Raw genomic sequence first — 21614 nt, forward strand, 5'->3', positions numbered from 1 at the left:
AATTTAGAAATATGATAAATATGGGTTTGAGTTTGTGGTTCTAATAAAAACCATATGAATATTCATTTTATTAGTGTGTGCCAACAAACTACACAAACAGGCTCTAGATAACCACGAACTTGAGGCCCAAACAAAACCCATGAAACTAACACTAATCGCTCAAACTCTTTGGGGGATTTAAAATAGAATTTTAACTTGAGACTCTATAACTAATTAAGTAATTAACTTGAAGTCAGCAAATTCAAAAAAATAAGTCAAAATCATAATTAAAACATAAACAGAAAACTAGCCAGGAGCTAGAACCGGAATACAAACACTAGTTACTAGACGGGCGATTTTTAGTTGAAATTTATATATCAACTTCCCTTCTGATTTATAAGTCATAACCTAAACAATATTGAACTTAAGGTGACGGTCTTAAACACAAACTGGGAGTATTCATTTTCCTTTCTCTTAAGCACACGATTCCAAAATTATCCATATTTGCTTATGGTGACACATACATCATAATTCTAAACCATTTAAATACTCGCAATGAGGCTTAATCCTCACCACTTGTTGAGAAATTCAGTAATGCCCATCGACAAAGGCCTCTTGGCGTTTTTATTGAATTCATGTAGATATAAAAACTCATGTAGATATTATTGACTACCAATAAATCACTAGACTGTGTGTTGTGGTAGGGGCGCCAATGGTACCATGCCACCTCACCCATTAACCTGCCATCAAACCACGACACCCCCCCCCCCCGGCGCCAAACATTTTACCCCCTGCTCCCCATCCCAATAACGCCCAAGAGGGCTCAAAAAGATGGGGTCCACCCCATATCAACCAATCGCCTTAATATCTTGTTAAAACACAATGTCTTTGTTAAAGAGTTTATTACTTAAAGTCCATTGTCTACGTAATAGTGACATGATGTTTTAATTAACTAAACCTGAAGAAACACTAACCAGACCCCGGACAGATTACTGGTAACCTGGGGGTTAGATAGATGTTTCCCACGAGGGGTTAGACCCTGAGAAGATGGTTCTTCTGATAACCTGCAAAACAGACACCGTGAGCTCGTCACTGAGAAGGGGGGGTTCCTCCTTGTGACCACCCTCCGGCGTGAGAATCAGACTAGATTGCTCTTTAAATATAAAAGTATATTAAGAGATTGCTAGAGCAGATATCAGGTATAATATGATGATAATGTGATAAGATAAGATAAGATGAGATGGTCATACCATTTGTGGTATTTATAGCCGAAGGTAGGTTTCCAAGGAGGTATGGCCGGCTGCAACAGTGTTCCTGTTCCACCAACAGTAGCCTACGCACGTGCCCTGCTGGTAGTTGGTGGGTAGGTAGCGGCTGTTAGCGACCAGGCCTGCTGTATACTATTCCTTTTCCACCAACTGTCAGCTACGCACGTGGTATGACAAGAGTTGGTTAGTAGGCGGCGGCTAATAGTGACATACAGTGTAGGAGCATGCTGCTCGCCATACTGTTGTCTATAAGCTGTCGTATCTTTAGTCAGATCTTTTTCCCATACCTCGTCAGGTACAGTACAGAAGATCTTCCCGTATCGTACGGACTGGCTTATTTGGGCGGGAGTATTCCCCCTCCCGCCCTTGAGCGGGATTGTTCCCGGCTTCGCTCATTCCTTCAGGTGACACTGAACGATTGAGAGCTAAGTGCCTTGTGCGTGTAGCCTTGCTGCGCGGGTGGCCTTCCCTAATGGCTTGTATCCGAGGCTGCGGGGACAGGCGGAGTCCTTCACCATTGGGAGGCATTTCCTGCGGGACCAGCTTGCGTACTGCGCGTAAGGACGTCACGTCTCTGAGCATGGTTGGTCCTGCGGATCCAGTTGGTTTCTGCGCAGACGTCCCTGTTTAAGGTGAGTCTTGAGGGTCCAACTGGGCTCTGCTGGGACCTACCTCTTCAAGTCCCCCCAGTCCAATGTTCTTCTCATGCGTGTTTAATAAAGTGAGGTGAACTTTTGGACTTAAGCAAAGGTTTTGAAAAGGATTTTTTAAGGTTTTCCATGGGGATTCTTCCCGCGGAAGTCCTTGTCACTTGCAGAAATTCCCGAGTTTCCTGCTTGGTCTTTGGGTATGATGCGGGTAGGTCTGTAACCTCCTCGCAAGTCAGGAGCGTTGAGTCCCACTTGTGTGGACTCTCCATGAGGTTTTGGTAGTTTTGAACATAGTGATCAATTATGCTAAAACCACCAATTCCATCATGGAGCTTCAAACAACGTAGTTCTCGACGTTCCCGCTATGCGGGGATGTTATTTCCGCTTCCGCAAGCATTGCCCAGAAGATCCTTCTTGGTTTCAATTCCCAGCGGAGCGCTAGGTATGTGAAGGGTTTTGCCTTAACACTGTACCAGCGCTCGTCTTACGGTTACTTTACTTCCAAGGTATTCCTGGCGTCAATTCCCTGCGGGTGCTAGGTATGTGAAGGGTTTTGCCTTTACACTGTACCCGCACCCGTCTTATAGTTACTTGGTTGCCGAGGAATATTTGGCTTCAATTCCCTGCGGGTGCTAGGTATGTGAAGGGTTTTGCCTTTACACTGTACCCGCATCCGTCTTACGGTTACTTGTTCGCCAAAATTTACTTGGCTTCACTTCCCTGCGGGTGCTAGGTATGTGAAGGGTTTTGCCTTTACGCTGTACCCGCATCCGTCTTACGGTTGCTTGTTTGCCAAGGTTTTACTTGGCTTCAATTCCCTGCGGGTGCTAGGTACGTGAAGGGTTTTGCCTTTACACTGTACCCGCATCCGTCTTACGGTTACTTGTTTGCCAAGGTAAGGGGTATTTTCCCGCTTACTTTTTAATATTTTCAAAATTTGAATTTTGAAATTCGAAGGGTTGGTGGAAAGATAGGAACAGTCCAAACCTCTGAAACGTCGTGCGACGGTTTCTTCTGACTGTGTCAGGACGTGCAGGAAGTTATGGTGACGTGACAGTACATGGTCATTCCAGACGCTTTTCAGGCGCGTGGGCGCGATTTTCGGGCGCGTGGCCGCGAAATTACTGGCACACGTCCTTTCAACAGCTGTTTCCAGCTTGCTTTTTGCCACGTGTCATAGTTTCATTGCACCTTCGATTTCTCTCTCCTCCGCATTAAATTCACCGCATTAATTGCGATTACTATATAAAGGGGGAGATGGTTCTTTGTAATCCACACTTTCACCCTTCTCTTCTTTAGCGATTTCCGGCAAATACTCCCCTTTTCAGGCAAGCATTTTCCCGAAATCGTTTTCTTCTCTCTGCAATATGTCTTCCCATGATGCTGAAGCTGTAGCCGACGATAGGAGTACTGCTGGCGAGTGCCAGTGTGCTCTACCTGTCGATCAGTACCAGTACGTCGTCAGGAAATTCATGCTTGAGTCTCTTGAGCCTGAGTTTCCTGAACCCCACCAGACTGTGTACGATGCCCCCAGTGGCAAGATCGGGGTATATGCTGCATTCTTTGTTTATGGAAACCTTAGGTTCCCATTGACAAAGTTTGTGTACCGTGTCCTGGAGAGGCACGGCGTGCACCTAACCGAGTTGCATCCGATGGCGATTGCCAAGATCCGGCACTTCGAGTGGGTGTGCCGGATTCTGGGCATTGAGCCCTATGTGGACCGCATGATGACCTTCTATACTTGGAGGTGCATCCAGGGGTGGTACACCCTGACAACCCGTATTAAGGGTTTGAAGATCTGCGTGACCGAGCGCAGTCTCCGATCGTGGAAGCGGGAGTTCTTCTACGTTTCTGCCCGCGCCATCCCCATTGCCATGAAGTTTAAGAAAGGGCAAGCGCTTCCGAGCCTTCATGCTTCCAGCTACCAGGAGGCGGAATGGTTCGCGAAGATATCCCGGGTCCAATCTCCGGTTTACCGGTTTGCGGAGTCCGGGATGGTGATGCTGGGGATGAGCCGGGTATGGAAGGATGCGTCCCGGTCTCCCATCCTTCTCGAATACGGTTTGAACTCTATTCCTTATGGTATGTCTTGTCTTTTTTGCTGATATGAGTTTGTCTTCTAACTGCTTTTCTTTCAGAGGGGAACAATTTGGAGTCGCTCCTGTACCCGCGGGAAGCTGACGGTCCCGTGCGGGTGGGTACTCGTGCTCTTGACGAGAATGAGTTGCCCATCCTGGAGCAAACGGCGGATCGGTTTGTGGAGGTCTATCCGCTGGGCCACGAGATCCTGAGCCAACGGCGGCCAGGTAAGGCGATACTCTATCCTCAACCCCTCAATGCTGTACCCGCTGCTGGAATTCCTGACATCCTGTCTTCTTCTGAGGAATCCGCAGATGGTCCTCCGCTGGTGCGGAAGAGGAAGGCTGCCGGTGGGAAAGGGAAGGAGAAGGTGGCCTCCACAGCCGATCCAGTGGTCCTATCTGACAGCGAGTCAGATAGTGAAGAGGTGGCGGGGAACCCTGGTGGTGAGAAGACCACTGTTCCGGAGGCTACGACTGTTACCTCCGGAGAACCATTGACGACGACGGTGACCGGCATCAAGAGACCGGCTCCATCGGGCTCGTCCCCGCCCGTCCGTACGTTCAGGCTCAAGAAAACCCGTAAGTACAAACATCCTTGTTTTTGTAGATTTATCATACTTCATAAATTTATTAACCCTTATCTTCTTGTGCAGGCGTGGATGTTGACGCATTCTAGGGTGGAGCGCAGAGGAGTACCTCTCCGCCAATGACGGTAGGCTCGGTCAGCCTACCTGAGGCGACGACCCAGGCGCCTGCGCCTGCTTCCGCTGGATCAGTTGCTCAGTCCCTTGAGCCGACTGTTCCAGCCGAGATGACGTCACCGCCGGTGGTAAGTGCGATTTTTACAGCATCTTTCACCGAGCCGGCGGTTACGATTGCTGCGGATTCTGTGGCAGCGACTGCGGCGGCTGCCACCATGCCCCCGCCACCGGCACCGACGGCCGGCCCATCAGGTACGCATGGGAGTACTCGCCAATCTTTGCCACCTTCCCATCTGCCTGACCTTTTGGATGGGTTTCCTTTGGGTTCAGGTGATGGGTTCGGCGGCTATCGGCCTGTTATAGACCCTACAGGTGCGTAGGGTTCCTTTGGCCCTTTTTCACGTTTATTTTTTATCATCTTTTCCTAACTGCTTTTTTGTTCTTGCAGTGTCGGATTCCAATGAAGTGTATGTTCCGCGATGGAACATACGCCGAGGAACAACCCTTCGTACCCCTGTGGAGTGCGTGGAATGGGCTCGCCACGCTGCTCCCCATGGTGCGTTGGGGGAAGCCATGGCTAGCTACCAGGAGGGTAGGCTAACCAATGAGCTTCGGGTTCTCCAGGCCCGGATGCAGCCACGCGTCGAGCTGCTTTGTCGTGAAAACGACAAGTTAAAAGCAGCTCGCGCCAAAGACGTATCTCAAGCGCGGGCTCTTCGGGAGGAGAACCAAAAGTTGGCCGCAGCTGCTGCGGAGAAGGAGAAGGCCTTCAAGGCCCTCGAGGTTGAGGTTCAAGCGCGACTCGAGGCCCGCTCCAAGGCTGCCCAAGCTGTTAACGAACAGCTTCGGCTGGCTAAGGAGACTGCGAGGAACGCAACCGAGAGGGCCACCAAGGCTGAAGCCGTTGCTGAGCCTTTACGCGTGGAGAACGAGGAGCTCAAGGCCAAATTGGAGGCTCTCCAACGTGCTCATGATGCCTTGGCGATGGAGGATGCCAAGAAGCTTCAAGAAATCCTGGACCAGAGGGGCGTGCTTGATCAAACCGAGCGGAAGCTTAAGGGCGTTGAAGAGGCTGCTGCAAAGGAAGTGCTACTTGCCAACCTTAACAAAAGCGCAGCCGAACGTGCCTGCACCCAAGCTCAAGCCGCCCTCCAAGAAGCTCTGGTTGCCAAGGAATGGCTTCTTCGAGAGGCGTTGCCTCAGGTATGTTTAGCTTTGCGTCTTCACGCTTTCCTTTGTACATAGAAAAGGTGTTTGACACTTGTATATTTTCTTTGTAGGTTGTGCATCGGGTCTTCTCAGAGACTACTTACGATGATGCCATGAGCGCATCCCTCAACGCTTCTCACGAGGATGGGGAACGGGCCGGCTTCCTGCTTGGTCTAGGGTTCGTTGAGAAAGGCTTCCCGCCTTCCAACTTCCCTTTGTACAATGTTGATACTGAAGCCATATACGACCAAGCAGTAAATCAATACGCCGCCTTCCCGCATCCAGTGGTGGAGAAGGTGAACCAAGTAGCTGCTGCTGATGATGGGTTAGCTATCCTTAAAGCCTTCCTCGAACCGCCCCGTTCTTCTGATGGAGCGGGTCCAAGTGGAAGCGGCCCTGAAGCTTGATCCTGAAGATCCCTTCCCATTGCTAGAATAGTCTTGTACAGATGTATTTATTTTCTTTTCGTAGGCGGGTAGTTACCCGGCCATTCTTGTAATAATTCGTTTGTGAAATACAAATCTTTTTGCGTATAAGATTGTTACTTCCTTCTTTGGGTTTCTTGCTTTATAAACTTATGACTTGCATACTTAGTTTAAATTAGCAATTTTCCAAGTGTAGAATAAGTTAACCTGTTGAACGTGGTTGATAATGGGTTAAAGTTTTGCTTCCTCTTTCGTGATTGTGCGGGTAGAACCGTCACTTGCACTTAGTAGGATGGCTAAACTTTAACCTTCATCTGACCTGCGTGTAGGTTTTCCTCATCTTTTGAGGATAAGTTAACCTTTGAACGTGGTTGATAATAGGTGTGAAGTTTTGCTTCCTCTTTCGTGATTGTGCGGGTAGAACCGTCACTTGCACTTAGTAGGATGGCAAAACTTTACCCATATCTGACCTGCGTGTAGGTTTTCCTCATCCTTTGAGGATAAGTTAACCTTTGAACGTGGTTGATAATAGGTGTGAAGTTTTGCTTCCTCTTTCGTGATTGTGCGGGTAGAACCGTCACTTGCACTTAGTAGGATGGCAAAACTTTACCCATATCTGACCTGCGTGTAGGTTTTCCTCATCCTTTGAGGATAAGTTAACCTTTGAACGTGGTTGATAATAGGTGTGAAGTTTTGCTTCCTCTTTCGTGATTGTGCGGGTAGAACCGTCACTTGCACTTAGTAGGATGGCAAAACTTTACCCATATCTGACCTGCGTGTAGGTTTTCCTCATCCTTTTGAGAATTTTGTTTTGAACCGTTCGACGCGTGGTTGTCAATAGGTTAGTGTTCAGTTTCCTTATTATGATTCGCGCTGATAGACCGGCACTTTCATTTTTGGGTGCTGAACCTTTCCCCTTCAACTGACCTGCGTGAAGGTTTTTTCCTGTTATTGGGTTTGTGCGGGTAGGACCGCCTTCCCACGCAACGACTTCACGTAATGTGAATGCCGTTACCAGTGTTGCATAGTTTAACCGTTCGACGCGCGGTTGTTGATAGGTTATTGTTCAGTTTCCCCATTATGATTCGTGCGGATAGACCGGCACTTTCATTTTTGGGTGCTGAACCTCTCCTTCAACTGACCTGCGTGAAGGTTTTTTTCACATTATTGGGTTTGTGCGGGTAGAACCGCCTTCCCACGCAACGACTTCACATAATGTGAATATCGTCATATTAGTGTTCGGAAAAGTAAAATCATCAGCTTCGATGTTCTAAAGAGAATCATTTCCATTAGAAGTGGCTCTTGGCCTTTTCTTTACAAATTGGAATTGATTTACATGCAAACTGTGTAAATGAGCTCCCTTCCATGTTGTTGGGATGGGAGTGCCATCGAGCCGATACGCACCTGGTTCGGGATCTCGTTCTTTACGCAGCATGTAGTCTCGATATTGAAGCTGGAATTTTTATTCGTGTTTTCCCCAGCTGGGGTTCTACACGCACCCGCCTGCTCAGCCTTTATTGCGCCACGAGGTGCGCGAGCGTCCCATCTCTGACAAATGCTTCAACCATGTCTTTTACGTCTATGCATTCTTCAGTGTTGTGGCCTTTTGTCTTGTGAAAGTCACAGTATTTGCTCCGATCAGCATCGTGACGATGTCGGATTATTGGAGGCTTTGGCCACGGGAGCTCTTCAGTGGCGAATATCTCAGTGACGCTTTTGGTGAGTGGCGTCCATCTGGAGTTTCGGTGCGGCTGTACATTATCCTTTCCGCCCAATCGATGTTGCAAGCCGGATGAGGTGTCAAAGTTTACCCTTGACTGCCAAATGCCTAGCTTCCGCTTTTTATTTAATCGGGCGGTGAGGACATTGTCTTCTCTCGTCTTCTGAGTGTAGAGGTTTGTGCTCTGTGGGGGATCTCTACCCAGTTGCTTCTCCGTTTCCGCATAGCGTTTTGCTGCTGTCATGATGGCATCCCATGTGGATGGCATGCCATCTTTACCCGTTAGGGTGCGGATGAGCTCTGGGTCATGTGCGCCCTGGATGAAGGCAGCGCGAACAAGATCTTCACTGATATTGCCCAAACTTAGCTTCTTTGAGTTGAAGCGAGTGATGAAGTTTGGCAGAGATTCATCTTCTTCTCGTATGCATTTGAGGATTGTCCATTGCTCCTCGGTATACTTCCGTTGCTGGCTGAAGTGTTGGCCAAACTTCTGCTGGAAGTCTGCCCAGTCGTAGATGTGGTTGACCGGGAGACGATCAAACCAAGCTCTAGCAGCCCCAACAAGCGTCATTTGGAACATGTAGCACCACGTGGGTTCCGTCCAATTGCTGACGGTTGCCCCCGCTATGAACCTGTTCAAATGATCGTCTGGATCAGATATACCGTCATATGTGCCTATGTTAGGCATTTGTTTGGCACTCTTTGGGGCGATTGCTTCCGCAATGTCCATTGCAAACTTGGACGTTCCTGCATTTGCAACGTTTGGTCTGAACGTTTTGGAGAAGTCTCGTGGACTTCCATCTGTGGTTTTTGGTTTGAAGGCTTGTCCAAAATGCCTTTTCGGTTGGGATTCCATTTCCTTACGCTTCCCTTTTGCCCTATGGCGAGGGTTCGCGTCGGAGTCGGATTCCTCCGAGTCATCCTCCCAGTATTCGAATTCGTCGGCCTGTTGTACGGAACGCAAGCGTTCGTTCAACTCGGCCTGGAATTCCTTTTGTCGTGCTTCCGCCCATGCCTTGACTTCATCGAGAGTTTGGCGGGGGAGTCTTCGTCTCTCAACCTGGGTATCAGTGGATCCCAGTAGGCGATCATTTACTGCACTTGCCCCAGCATGAGTAACTGGGGTAGTGTTCGTAAAATTTACTTCACTTGCCCCGGCTTGGGTAACCGGGGTAGTGTTTGTAAAAACTGTGTTACCGGTATTCCCCCCAGTAGCTGGGGTTGTGGTTACCGGAATTTCTCTAACCATCTTTGTAGAAGTTTGAAAAAACTGGAGAAAAATGTAGTTCTAGCTTTATGCACGGATGGCGCCAATGAAGAAACACTAACCAGACCCCGGACAGATTACTGGTAACCTGGGGGTTAGATAGATGTTTCCCACGAGGGGTTAGACCCTGAGAAGATGGTTCTTCTGATAACCTGCAAAACAGACACCGTGAGCTCGTCACTGAGAAGGGGGGGGGGGGTTCCTCCTTGTGACCACCCTCCGGCGTGAGAATCAGACTAGATTGCTCTTTAAATATAAAAGTATATTAAGAGATTGCTAGAGCAGATATCAGGTATAATATGATGATAATGTGATAAGATATGATAAGATGAGATGGTCATACCATTTGTGGTATTTATAGCCGAAGGTAGGTTTCCAAGGAGGTATGGCCGGCTGCAACAGTGTTCCTGTTCCACCAACAGTAGCCTACGCACGTGCCCTGCTGGTAGTTGGTGGGTAGGTAGCGGCTGTTAGCGACCAGGCCTGCTGTATACTATTCCTTTTCCACCAACTGTCAGCTACGCACGTGGTATGACAAGAGTTGGTGAGTAGGCGGCGGCTAATAGTGACATACAGTGTAGGAGCATGCTGCTCGCCATACTGTTGTCTATAAGCTGTCGTATCTTTAGTCAGATCTTTTTCCCATACCTCGTCAGGTACAGTACAGAAGATCTTCCCGTATCGTACGGACTGGCTTATTTGGGCGGGAGTATTCCCCCTCCCGCCCTTGTGCGGGATTGTTCCCGGCTTCGCTCATTCCTTCAGGTGACACTGAACGATTGAGAGCTAAGTGCCTTGTGCGTGTAGCCTTGCTGCGCGGGTGGCCTTCCCTAATGGCTTGTATCCGAGGCTGCGGGGATAGGCGGAGTCCTTCACCATTGGGAGGCATTTCCTGCGGGACCAGCTTGCGTACTGCGCGTAAGGACGTCACGTCTCTGAGCATGGTTGGTCCTGCGGATCCAGTTGGTTTCTGCGCAGACGTCCCTGTTTAAGGTGAGTCTTGCGGGTCCAACTGGGCTCTGCTGGGACCTACCTCTTCAAAACCACAAGTCCACAACACATGGTCTTAGTGAAAAGTTTAAATGCATCTAGCGGGCTAAAGTTTCTAGGCTTGGTCTTGGGCCTAAGTTCATCTGTACATCCCTCTACGTTATCTATGGACTTTGAGTGAGACTATGAATGAGACCAGAAACCAAACTCACATAAATCAACTATTGAGTTCTAAATAGTAAATACATAAGAAATCTCAATACATTTTTACTAAACCATGAGGAGTACAGGTTTAATTCAAGTAGATGTTTCTTATTAAATGTGTTAATAAGGTGACAACATCATACACTATGGCATATGTTTGAATGTTTTCCAGTTTTTCAATAAAACCATATACCCATCAAAGGAAGTGAGTGTTGGTTTTGCCTAGATAAGCATCTTCCGGTCCCTTGAGGCAAGCCTTATGACGCACCTAGTTTGCAGAAGGTTTTTTTTTCAAGGAACTATAAATTGTTAAAATTAAAATGGATCTTATCGTGTTTAACATGTCAGAAACGATACGATTAATATAATTTTGTATGTTTCATGTATCAAAAAGGAGAAATAATGTAGCCTAACGCCCTAGCTTACTAACTTTAAGTATTTAAAAAATATAAATTATACGGTGTACCTTTAGTAAAACATGTTTTTATCATGTAGAGATACCTGTTTGGCAAGCCAATCCAAATACATAAAAATAAAACAACACCAAGACGGTAAATCAAAGCTAAATACATAAACATCATTTTCTATTTCATTCAAAATTAAAAACAAAAAAAAAACAAAAAAAACAACTTTGCAGTAAGTGAATAATCCTACCAACTACCCACCAATCAAGGTCAATTTCTACATCGCAACAACATTTTTCTACATAATTTTATACACACATCTAATAGGCATCACTATCATGTTCTAGATTTGACTATTTCATGCCTCAAAACTCTCCAAAGATCTTGCCAACTTTTAACACTTTATGACATATTATCATCACCACATGAAGAAACACTAATCGACCCCGGGCAGATTACAAATAATCTGGGGGTTAAGTAATGTTTCCCACGAGGATGAGGTCCAACAAAGAAAGTTGTTCTTCAGGTGACCTGCAAAATAGACACCGTAAGCTCGTCACTGAGAAGGGGGGTTCCTCCTTGTGACCACCCTCCGGCGTGAGAATCAGACTAGATTGCTCTGAATATAAGTGTATATTAAGAGATTGCTAGAGAAGATAAGATAATGAGATATCAGATGATGTCCTTACCATTCCAAAGTGTTGGAGTATTTATAGCCGAAGGTAGGTTTCCAAGAAGGAACAGCCGGCTGAATAGTATTCCTGTTCTACCAACAGTGGGCTACGCACAAGCCATGCTGGTTGGTGGATAGGCTGCAGCCGATAGTGACAAGGCCGGCTGTGTACTATTCCTTTTCCACCAACTGCAGGCTATGCACGTGCTATGACAGGTTGGTGAGTAGGCAGCGACTAATAGTGACAAACAGTACTAGAGGGTGCTCCTCCTCGTACTGTTGTCGGTGAGCTGTCACCCTGTGATTGGTTCATGGGCTGTTTTGGTCAGATCGTCTGTTTGCCTTACCTTGGCAGGTATAGTACAAAAGATCTTCCAGAAGCATATGGACTGGCTCATTTGGGCGGGAGTATTCCCGCCTTGCTCATTCCTTCAGGTGACATTACTGAAGTATCGAGTTAGTGCCTTGTGCGTGTAGCCTTGCTATCAGTGCGGGTAGCCTTCTCTGATGGCTTGTATCCGCAACTGCGGGAACAAGCGGGGTACTTTACCATTGGGAGGCTTTCCCTGCGGGAACAGCTGGCGTACTGCGCGTAAGGTCTTCTCTGAGCATGGTGGGTCCTGCGGAAGCAGTTGGTCGTTGCGCAGACGTCCCTCTTCAAGGTGAGTCTTGCGGGTCCAACTGGGCTCTGCTGGGACCTACCTCTTCAAGTCCCCCCAGTCCAATGTTCTTCTCATGAATTATTAATAAGTGAGGTGAACTTTTGGACTTTAGCAAGGGGTTTTGAAAAGGGGTTTTTAGTTTTAAGGTTTTCCGTGGGGATTCTTCCCGCGGTTTTCCTAATGTCACGCAGAAATTCCCGACTTTTCTGCTTGATCTTTGGGTATGAAGCGGGTAGGTCTGTAACCTCCTCGCAAGTCAGGAGCGTTGAGTCCCACTTGTGTAGATTCTCCATGGGGTTTTGGTAGTTTTGAACATAGTGATCAATTATGTTAAAACCACCAATTCCATCTTGGAGTTTCAAACAATATAGCTCTCGACGTTCCCGCTATGCGGGGATGTTATTCCCGTTTCCGCAAGCATGGCCCAGAAGATCCTTCTTGGTTTGAATTCCCTGCGGAGCGCTAAGTATGTGAAGGGTTTTGCCTTGACACTGTACCCGCACTCGTCTTACGGTTACTTTACTTCCAAGGTATTCCTGGCATCAATTCCTTGCGGGTGCTAAGTATGTGAAGGGTTTTGCCTTAACACTTTACTCGCACCTGTCTTATAGTTACTTGGTTGCCAAGGTAAGGGGTATTTTCCCGCTTTTGAATCTTTTTGAAATTTTAAAATTCGAAGAGTTGGTGAAAGGATAAGAACAGTCCAAACTATTGAAACGTCGTCCGACGGTTTCTTCTGACAGTGTCAGGACGTGCAGGAAGTTATGGCGACGTGACAGTATATGGTCATTCCAGGCGCTTTTTCAGGCGCGTGGGCGCGAATTTTCGGGCGCGTGGCCGCGAAATTACTGGCACGCGTCCTTTCAACAGCTGTTGCCAGCTTGCTTATTGCCACGTGTCATAGTTTCATTGCACCTGCGATTTCTCTCTCTTCCGCATTAAATTCATCGCATTAATTGCGATTAGTATATAAAGGGGGAGAGGGTCCTTTGTAATCCACACTTTCATTTTTCTCTTCATCTTCAAAACGATTTCCGGCGAATACTCACCTTTTCAGTCGAGCATTCTCTTGAAATCGTTCTCTTCTTTCATACCTGCAAGATGTCTTCTGCTTACGATCTTGAGGCTACAGCCCAGGAGGCTGGGGTGTACGCCGAGAACCCGTCATCCACGTCCGACAAGGATGACAAGAGTACTGCTGGCGAGTGCCAGTGTGCTCTGCCTGTCGATCTATATCAGTACAACGTCAGGAAGTTCATGCTCGAGTCTTTCGAGCCTGAGTTTCCTGAACCTCACCAGACGGTGTATGATGCCCCCAGAGGCAAGATCGGGGTATATGCCGCATTCTTTGTCTATGGGAATCTTAGGTTCCCCTTGACGAAGTTTGTGTACCGTGTTCTGGAGAGGCACGGTGTACACCTGACCGAGGTACACCCGATGGCGATCGCGAAGATTCGCCACTTCGAGTGGGTGTGCCGGATTCTGGGCGTTGAGCCCTTCGTCGACCGCCTGATGACCTTCTACTCTTGGAGGTGCATCCAGGGGTGGTATACTCTGATAACCCGGATCAAGGGTTTGAAGATTTGCGCAACCGAGTGCAGTCTTCGTTCATGGAAGCGGGAGTTCTTTTATATCTCCGCTCGCGCCATCCCCCTTACCATGAAGTTCAAGAATGGGCAAGCACTCCCAGCCTTCACGCCTCCAACTACCAGGAGGCGGAATGGTTTTCAAAGATTTCCCGAGTCCAATCTCCGGTTTACTGCTTTGCGGAGTCCGGGATGGTGATGCTCGGGATGAGCCGGGTGTGGAAGGATGCGGATGCGCAAAAGATCCCGATCGTCCTTGAATACGGTTTGAACTCTGTCCCTTACGGTACGCTCTGTCTTCTTTGTTTATATAGGTTTGTCTTCTAACTGTTTTTTTCTCTTTTATTTCAGAGGGGAACGACTTGCAGTCTCTCCTGTATCCGCGGGAGGCTGATAGTCCCGCTCGGATGGGTACTCGTGCTCTAGATGAGGACGAGTTGCCCATCCTTGAACAGACGGCGGATCGGTTCGTGGAGGTCTACCCGCCAGGCCACGAGATCCTGAACGCCAGGCGGCCAGGTAAGGCGTTATTCAACCCTCGACCCCTTAATGCTGAAACCTCTGCTGGAATTCCTCTAATCTTGTGTTCTGATGAGGAATCCGCAGATGGTCCTCCGTTGGTGCGGAAGAAGAAGGCTGCCGGCGGGAAGGGGAAGGCGAAGGTGGCCTCCACTGCCGATACGGTGCCTTGGTCTGATTCAGAGACCGAGAGCGAGGAGGTGGCGGGGAACCCCGGTGGTGATAAGACCACTGCTCCGGAGGCTGCGACGACTGTCACCTCCGGAGAGCCCAGGATGACAACGGTGAGCGGCGTGAAGAGGCCGGCTCCATCGGGTTCATCCCCGCCTGTTCGCACTTTTAGGCTTAAGAAAACCCGTAAGTACAAACTTTATTTTTAACTTCATAGCTTTCCATCATTAATACTTATCTTCTTTGTGCAGGCGTGGATGCTACCGCATTCCAGGGTGGAGCGGGGAGGAGTACCTCCGGACCCATGACGGTAGGCTTGGTCAGCCTACCTGAGGCGACGACTCAGGCGGCTGCGCCTGTTTCAGTTGGTTCAGTTGCTCACCCAGTTGAGCCAACTGTTCCAACTGTGATGACATCCCCGCCGGCTGTCAGTGCCATATTTACCGCATCTTTCACTGAGCCGGCGGTTACTTTTTCTGCGGACTCCGCAGCGGCGACCAAGGTTGTGAGTTCACCTACGGTGAGTTCACCTCCGTTGGTTTCTACCACCGCGACGGCCTTTACCATGCCTCCTCCGTCATCGGCAACGACGGCCAATCCTTCAGGTATGCATGGGGCTTCTCGCCAACCTCTGCCTCCTTCCCATCTACCTGACCTCTTGGACGGATTTCCTTTGGGTTCAGGTGATGGGTTTGGCGGCTATCGGCCTGTTGTTGACCCTACAGGTGCGTAGGGTTCTTTTGGCCTCTTTTTTTTTATATCATCTTTTCCTAACTGCTTTTTGTTTTTTGCAGTGTCGGATTCCAATGAAGTGTATGTTCCACGATGGAACATCCGCCGAGGAACAACCCTTCGCACACCTGTGGAGTGCGTGGAGTGGGCTCGTCACGCAGCTTCCAGTGGTGCGTTGGGGGAAGCCATGGCTAGCTACCAGGAGGGTAGGCTAACCAATGAGCTTCGGGTTCTCCTGGCCCGGATGCAGCCGCGCGTCGAGTTGCTTTGTCGTGAAAACGACAAGTTAAAAGCAGCTCGTATCCAAGAAGTAGCTCAGGCGCGGGCTGTTCGGGAGGAGAATAGGAGGCTCTCCGCGGCTGCTACGGAGAAGGAGAAGGCGTTCAAGGCCCTTGAAGTTGAAGTTCAGGCCTGTCTCGAGGCCCGTTCCAAGGCTGCCCAAGCTGTTAACGAACAGCTTCGGCTGGCTAAGGAAACTGCTCGGAACGCAACTGAAAGGGCCACCAAGGCTGAAGCTGTTGCTGAGCCTCTACGCCTCGAGAATGAGGAACTTAAAGCTAAACTAGAGGCGCTCCAACAGGCTCATGATGCCTTGGCGATGGAAGACGCGAAGAAGCTCCAAGAGATCCTGGACCAGAGGGGGGTGCTTGACCAGACTGAGCGGAAGCTAAAGGGCGTTGAAGAGGCTGCGGCTAAAGAAGTGTTGCTTGCCAACCTCAACAAAAGTGAAGCCGAACGCGCCCGTAACCAAGCTCAAGCCGCCCTCCAAGAAGCTCTGGTTGCCAAGGAATGGCTTCTTCGAGAAGCGTTGTCTCAGGTAAGCTTAACTTCATAATGTCTTTACGCTTCTTTGTGAATAGAAAAGGTTTTGATACTTGTATTTTTTCTTTTTGTAGGTTGTGCATCGGGTCTTCACGGATACGTCTTATGACGATGCTATGAGCGCAGCCCTCAACGCTTCTCATGAGGATGGGGAAAAGGCCGGCTTCCTGCTTGGTCTAGGGTTTGTTGAGAAAGGCATCCCGCCTTCCAACTTCCATTTGTATGATGTGGATACTGAAGCTGTTTATGACCAAGCAGTGAATCAGTATGCCGCCTTCCCGCATCCGGTGGTGGAGAAGGTAAACGAAGTCGCTGCTGCTGATGATGGGCTAGCTATCCTTAAAGCTTTCCTTGAACCACCACGCTCTACTGATGGTGCGGGTCCAAGTGGAAGTGGTCCTGAAGCTTGATCCTGAAGATCCCTTTCCACCATTAGAGTAGATTTTTATTTTTGTATAGCTTCTTTTGTATGCGGGTATGCACCCAGCAATCTTTGTAATATTTGAATTTGATGGAATAAAGATTGTGTTAATTCCTTGCCTTGTTTATTTTACGCATGTTTTGATTTGACTTAGCAATTTCTTTAGTACTTAGATAAGTTAACTTTTTAACGTGGCAAATTATAAGTTTGTTTCGCTTCCTCTTTCATGATTGTGCGGGTATGGCCGTCACTTACACTTAGTAGGATGGCTTAACTTTACTTATATCTGACCTGCGTGGAAGTTTTCCTCATCTTTTCCTTTGAAATTTTCTAAGTGTTTAGAATAAGTTAACCTTTGAACGTGGTAGATAATAGGTTGAAGTTTTGCCTCCTTTTTCGTGATTGTGCGGGTAAGACCGTCACTTGAACTTAGTAGGATGGTTAAACTTTGCCTACATCTGACCTGCGTGGAGGTTTTCCTTAAACTTTTGAAATTTTTACCGTTGTGTTTATGCGGGTTTTGCCGCCTTCCACACGTAACGACTTACTTCTTCCCATATTTATGCGGTGAATACCGGCACATCAGTGTGGGAAGTTCATAAGTATACAGGTAAGGCTATCAACACATTGTGAAAGGAGAATCATTTCCATTAGAAGTGGCTCTAGGCCTTTTCTTTACAAGTTTGGAATTGATCTACATGTAACATTTGCGTAATTGAGCTCCATTCCATGTTCTTGGGATGGGAGTGCCATCGAGCCTTTCGAGCCGGTACGCGCCCTTTCCCAGAACTTCTTTGATGATGTATGGCCCCTCCCAGACCGGGGCCAGTTTTCCTGGGCGTTGTTGGTTCGAAGCTTCGTTGTTACGCAGTATGTAGTCTCCTACATTGAAGTTCCAGAGTTTTACCCGCGTGTTGTAGTACTTTTGCATTTGTCGCTTGTAGTTCTCTTCACGCACTGCGGCTAAGTCTCTGCGTTCCTCGGTTAGCATAAGGTCTAACCGTCTTTCCGCATCATTGTCTTCTGGCTGAATCAAGACCCTTGGTGAGGGTAAACCAATTTCGACAGGGACCATGGCTTCAGTGCCATAAGTGAGACTGAACGGGGTTTCTCCCGTACTGGCCTTTTTCAGCGTTCTGTTTGCCCAAAGGACGTGCGGAAGCTCGTCCACCCAGCCGGATCTGTGTTCCAAGAGTCTTTTCTTTATGCCTTCGACGATGCTCTTATTTGCTCTTTCTACCTCACCATTACCCTGCTGGTGCGCCACTGAGGTAAAAGTGTGGGTGATTTGAAATTCTTCCAGCCACTTTTGTAGCTTCTTGTCAGCAAAGTTGGTGCCGTTATCGCTCACCAAATTCTGTGGAAGTCCAAAACGACAAATAATAAATTCCCAAATAAATTTTTTGATATGTTTCGCGGTTTTTTGGGCTAAGGGTTTTGCTTCTATCCACTTGGTGAAGTAGTCGATGGCTACCACTAGGAACTGAACATTTCCTGCTGCTGTAGGAAATGGGCCTGTCACATCGATGGCCCACTTCTGAAATGGCCATGAAGAGGTGACTGGAACAAGTTCATTCTTCGGGCGATGCGTGTTGGGTGCGTAGAGCTGACAAGACCTGCATTTTCTGATGTATGCCAGCGCATCCGTATGCATCCCCGGCCAAAAGTATCCCGCGTTGTTTAGCTTAGCAACAACAGCGCGTGGACCTGCGTGTATTCCACAGATGCCTTCTTGTACTTCCCTTAGGAGGTAGTCAGCATCTTGGTTGTCCACACATCTTAAGAGTGGGCCAAGAAAGTTACGTCTGTAAAGGATGTCATCGATGAGTTGATAATTCAGTGCTTTACAGCGTAGTTTTCTTGCCTGTGTTTTTTACTCTGGTAGTGTACCTGCCGCAAGGTATTTTGTTATTGGTGTCATCCACGTTTCTGTGCCGGTTTGGATGACACAAATTTCCTTGTGCGGGACCGAAGGTGCCTCGAGGAGTTCAATGCGGATGTCCTTTCCCAAGTGGGTGAAGGCTAATGATGCAAGCTTGCTTAACGCATCCGCAGATTTGTTTTCACTACGCTTGACGTGTATGACTTTGCAATCGTTAAAATCGCGCATGAGGGTTTTTGCTTGTGCGAGGTACAGGGCCATTGTGTCGTTCACGGCCGTGTACGTTCCGTTGATTTGGTTAGCTACTAACATGGAATCCACGTGGGCTTCCAAGTGTTTCACTCCCATCTTACGCGCAATTCTCAGCCCGGCCAAGAATGCTTCTCGGCTTCGTTATTTGTACTTGGAAAATCCAGTCGAATAGCGTAAGTGTATTCTTGGCCTGCTGGGTTGGTTAGTTTCAGCCCTGCGCCTGAACCCTCGTTACTTGCTGCTCCATCAGTGTAGAGTCGCCAGAAATCATTGATGTCCTGTGCCGGAGAGGGTTGAGCCTCTTCCTGGCACTCTTTTTCCCGCGATGCAGGCACTTCCGCAATAAAGTCGGCCAAAACCTGGCCTTTTATGGCTGGTCTTGGCTTATACTTTATCGCGTATTCCCCCAACTCAATTGCCCATTTGGCTAGGCGTCCCGATAACTCGGGTTTGCGTAGAACGTTTGCAAGTTTGAAATTGGAGAGAATGGTGATTGGGTGACCCTGGAAATATCGTCTTAACCTGCGTGAAGCGTGTATAAGTGCTAAGACTAACTTCTCGAGGGTAGAGTACCGGGTTTCTACGTCTGTTAGGATACGGCTGACATAATAGATTGGCATCTGGATGCTTTTCCGTTCAACTAGCAGGACCGCCCCGGTTGCTCTATCTGTTGCGGAAAGGTATAGGATTAACTCCTCCCCCGCTTTTGGTGCTGTAAGCGTTGGGAGTTCGATCAAGCGTGACCGAATCTCCTGAAAAGCTGCTTCCGCTTCTGGTGTCCAGCGGAAGTGCGTTTTCTTTAGACAGTTTCTCAACGTTGACACGAAAGGAAACGACTTATCCGCGTGGTTTGCCAAAAAGCGATTAAGTGCGACTAGTCGTCCATTCAGTGTCTGAGCCTGTTTGATGGTAGTAGGTGATTCCATTTTGATAATGGCTTCGACCTTTTCAGGGTTCGCTCTGAAGCCATCTTTAGTAACGATGACCCCCAAGAACTTCCCTTCTTCCATTCCAAAGGAACACTTGCTCGAGTTGAGCTTCATGTTTATCTTCCTGAGCGTGTTGAAAGTTTCTTCGATGTCTTTCAACATCGCTTCTGCGTCAGGGCTTTTGATGACCAAGTCATCCATGTAGACTTCCAAGTTCCTCCCAATTTGGGCATGAAACTGGTTGTCCATCAGGCGTTGGTATGTGGACCCGGCATTCTTAAGTCCAAATGGCATCATTTGGTAACAAAATGTGCCATCGGGCGTCCGAAAAGCGGTTTTGTCCTGATCATCAACGGCCATGTGGATTTGATGGTACCCCTTATACGCATCCAGGAAGCATTTAAGGCGAAACGGTGCTAACGAATCCACCTTAAGATCAATTTCGGGTAACGGATAACAATCTTTGGGGCATGCTTTGTTTAAGTCCTTGAAATCTATGTACATGCGCCATTGTTTGTTATTCTTCGGTACCATAACGGGATTTGCAACCCATGTTTGATATCTGCTAACGCGTACGATGCCTGCGTCAAGGAGTTCCTTGACTTGGGTTCTACACGCGTTAATTTGTTCTGGCCCCATTACTCTGCGCTTTTGTACGACTGGCGTAACAGCCGGATCGCACTTGAGCTTATGCTCTGCCTTACTTCGGGGTACACCAGTCATGTCAGCTGGTGTCCACGCGAAGATGTCAGCGTTTTTCTGTAGTAAGCGTTTGAGTAAGGTGCGTGTGGGATCAACAACTGTTGGGCCAATGGTAACGGCCTGGTCAGGGTATTTGCCGTTGAAGGCCCATCTTTCCGGTTCGGTGATGGTTGGTTTAGCCATCTTTGGTTTGGGTTTAGATGAGACAGATGCGATGCATACCTGGGGAATGCCGGTGATCATCGCTACACCCTCAGCTGTTGGCCATCCCATCATGCCGTGGACTGAGGATACCACGGCGTTGAATCTTGCCATCCCGTCTCTTCCGAAGAGAATGTCGTATGTGTGGTGTGGCTTCCTCATCACGACAAAATCCACGTCTTCTGTGCGTGAGTGATTCCCGTCCGTAAGAGTGACGGGGAAAGATAGGATACCCAGGGGGGTGTTTGTGCTGCCGTCGAACCCTTCCATCGAGGCGTAGATCGTTTCCAGGCGTTCCTTGTCTTCGTCATCTAGCTTGTTGAAGAACTGCCTGTACATCACCGTTGACGAGGCGCCGTTGTCAGGAAGAGTGCGAGAAGTGATGTAGTGCCCCAGCTGGCTTTTGATGACGATAGGGCCTTCTTTGCTGGGTCCTCCTGGCACTCGCGGGAAGCGCACCTCAGCTTCCTTCCACGCGCATGGTTCTATCGCTCGCCTTTTTCTTCCTCTGATGTTGCCATGAACCATGTTGATGCTGATGTCAACGGGCTTTCGTCCGTTGCCTCTGTACCGGTTATCATTCCTTCCTCCCTTCTTGATTGATGCCACAAGGTGTGCAAATCTTCCATCCTTGACGAATGTTTCAACAATATCCTTCAAGGATGTACACTCCTCCGTACTATGCCCTTTTGTCCCGTGGAAGTCACAGGATTTGCTTTGATCCGCATTAGGTCGCTGCCGGATCATTGGAGCTTTTGTCCATGGTAGTTTTTCGGTGGCAAATATCTCCGTGACGCTTTTGGTGAGTGGCGTCCACCGGTGTTTTCGGCTTGAAGGGTGTGTGTTATCCCTTCCGCCAACAAGAGGGCGAGAGCTGGATGAGGTGTCAAAGTTTACCATTGACTGCCAAATACCTAGCTTCCTCTTTTTGTTCTGCCGGGCGATCCGAACATTGTTTTCTCTAGTCCTTTGCTTGTAGAGGTGTGTACTCTGGGGAAGATCCCTTCCCAGTTGCTTCTCCGTCTCGGCAAAGCGCTTGGCCGCCGTCATGATGGCATCCCATGTGGATGGCATGCCGTCCTTACCCGTCAATGTGCGGATAAGCTCTGGGTATTCGACGCCCTGGATGAAAGCGGCGGCGAACAAGATCTTCACTTATGTTAC

This window comes from Bidens hawaiensis, unplaced genomic scaffold (assembly GCF_021521415.1).
Source record: "Bidens hawaiensis isolate Kalapana, Puna unplaced genomic scaffold, B.hawaiensis_p1.1 tig00011192_1, whole genome shotgun sequence".
Classification (NCBI taxonomy): domain Eukaryota; kingdom Viridiplantae; phylum Streptophyta; class Magnoliopsida; order Asterales; family Asteraceae; genus Bidens; species Bidens hawaiensis.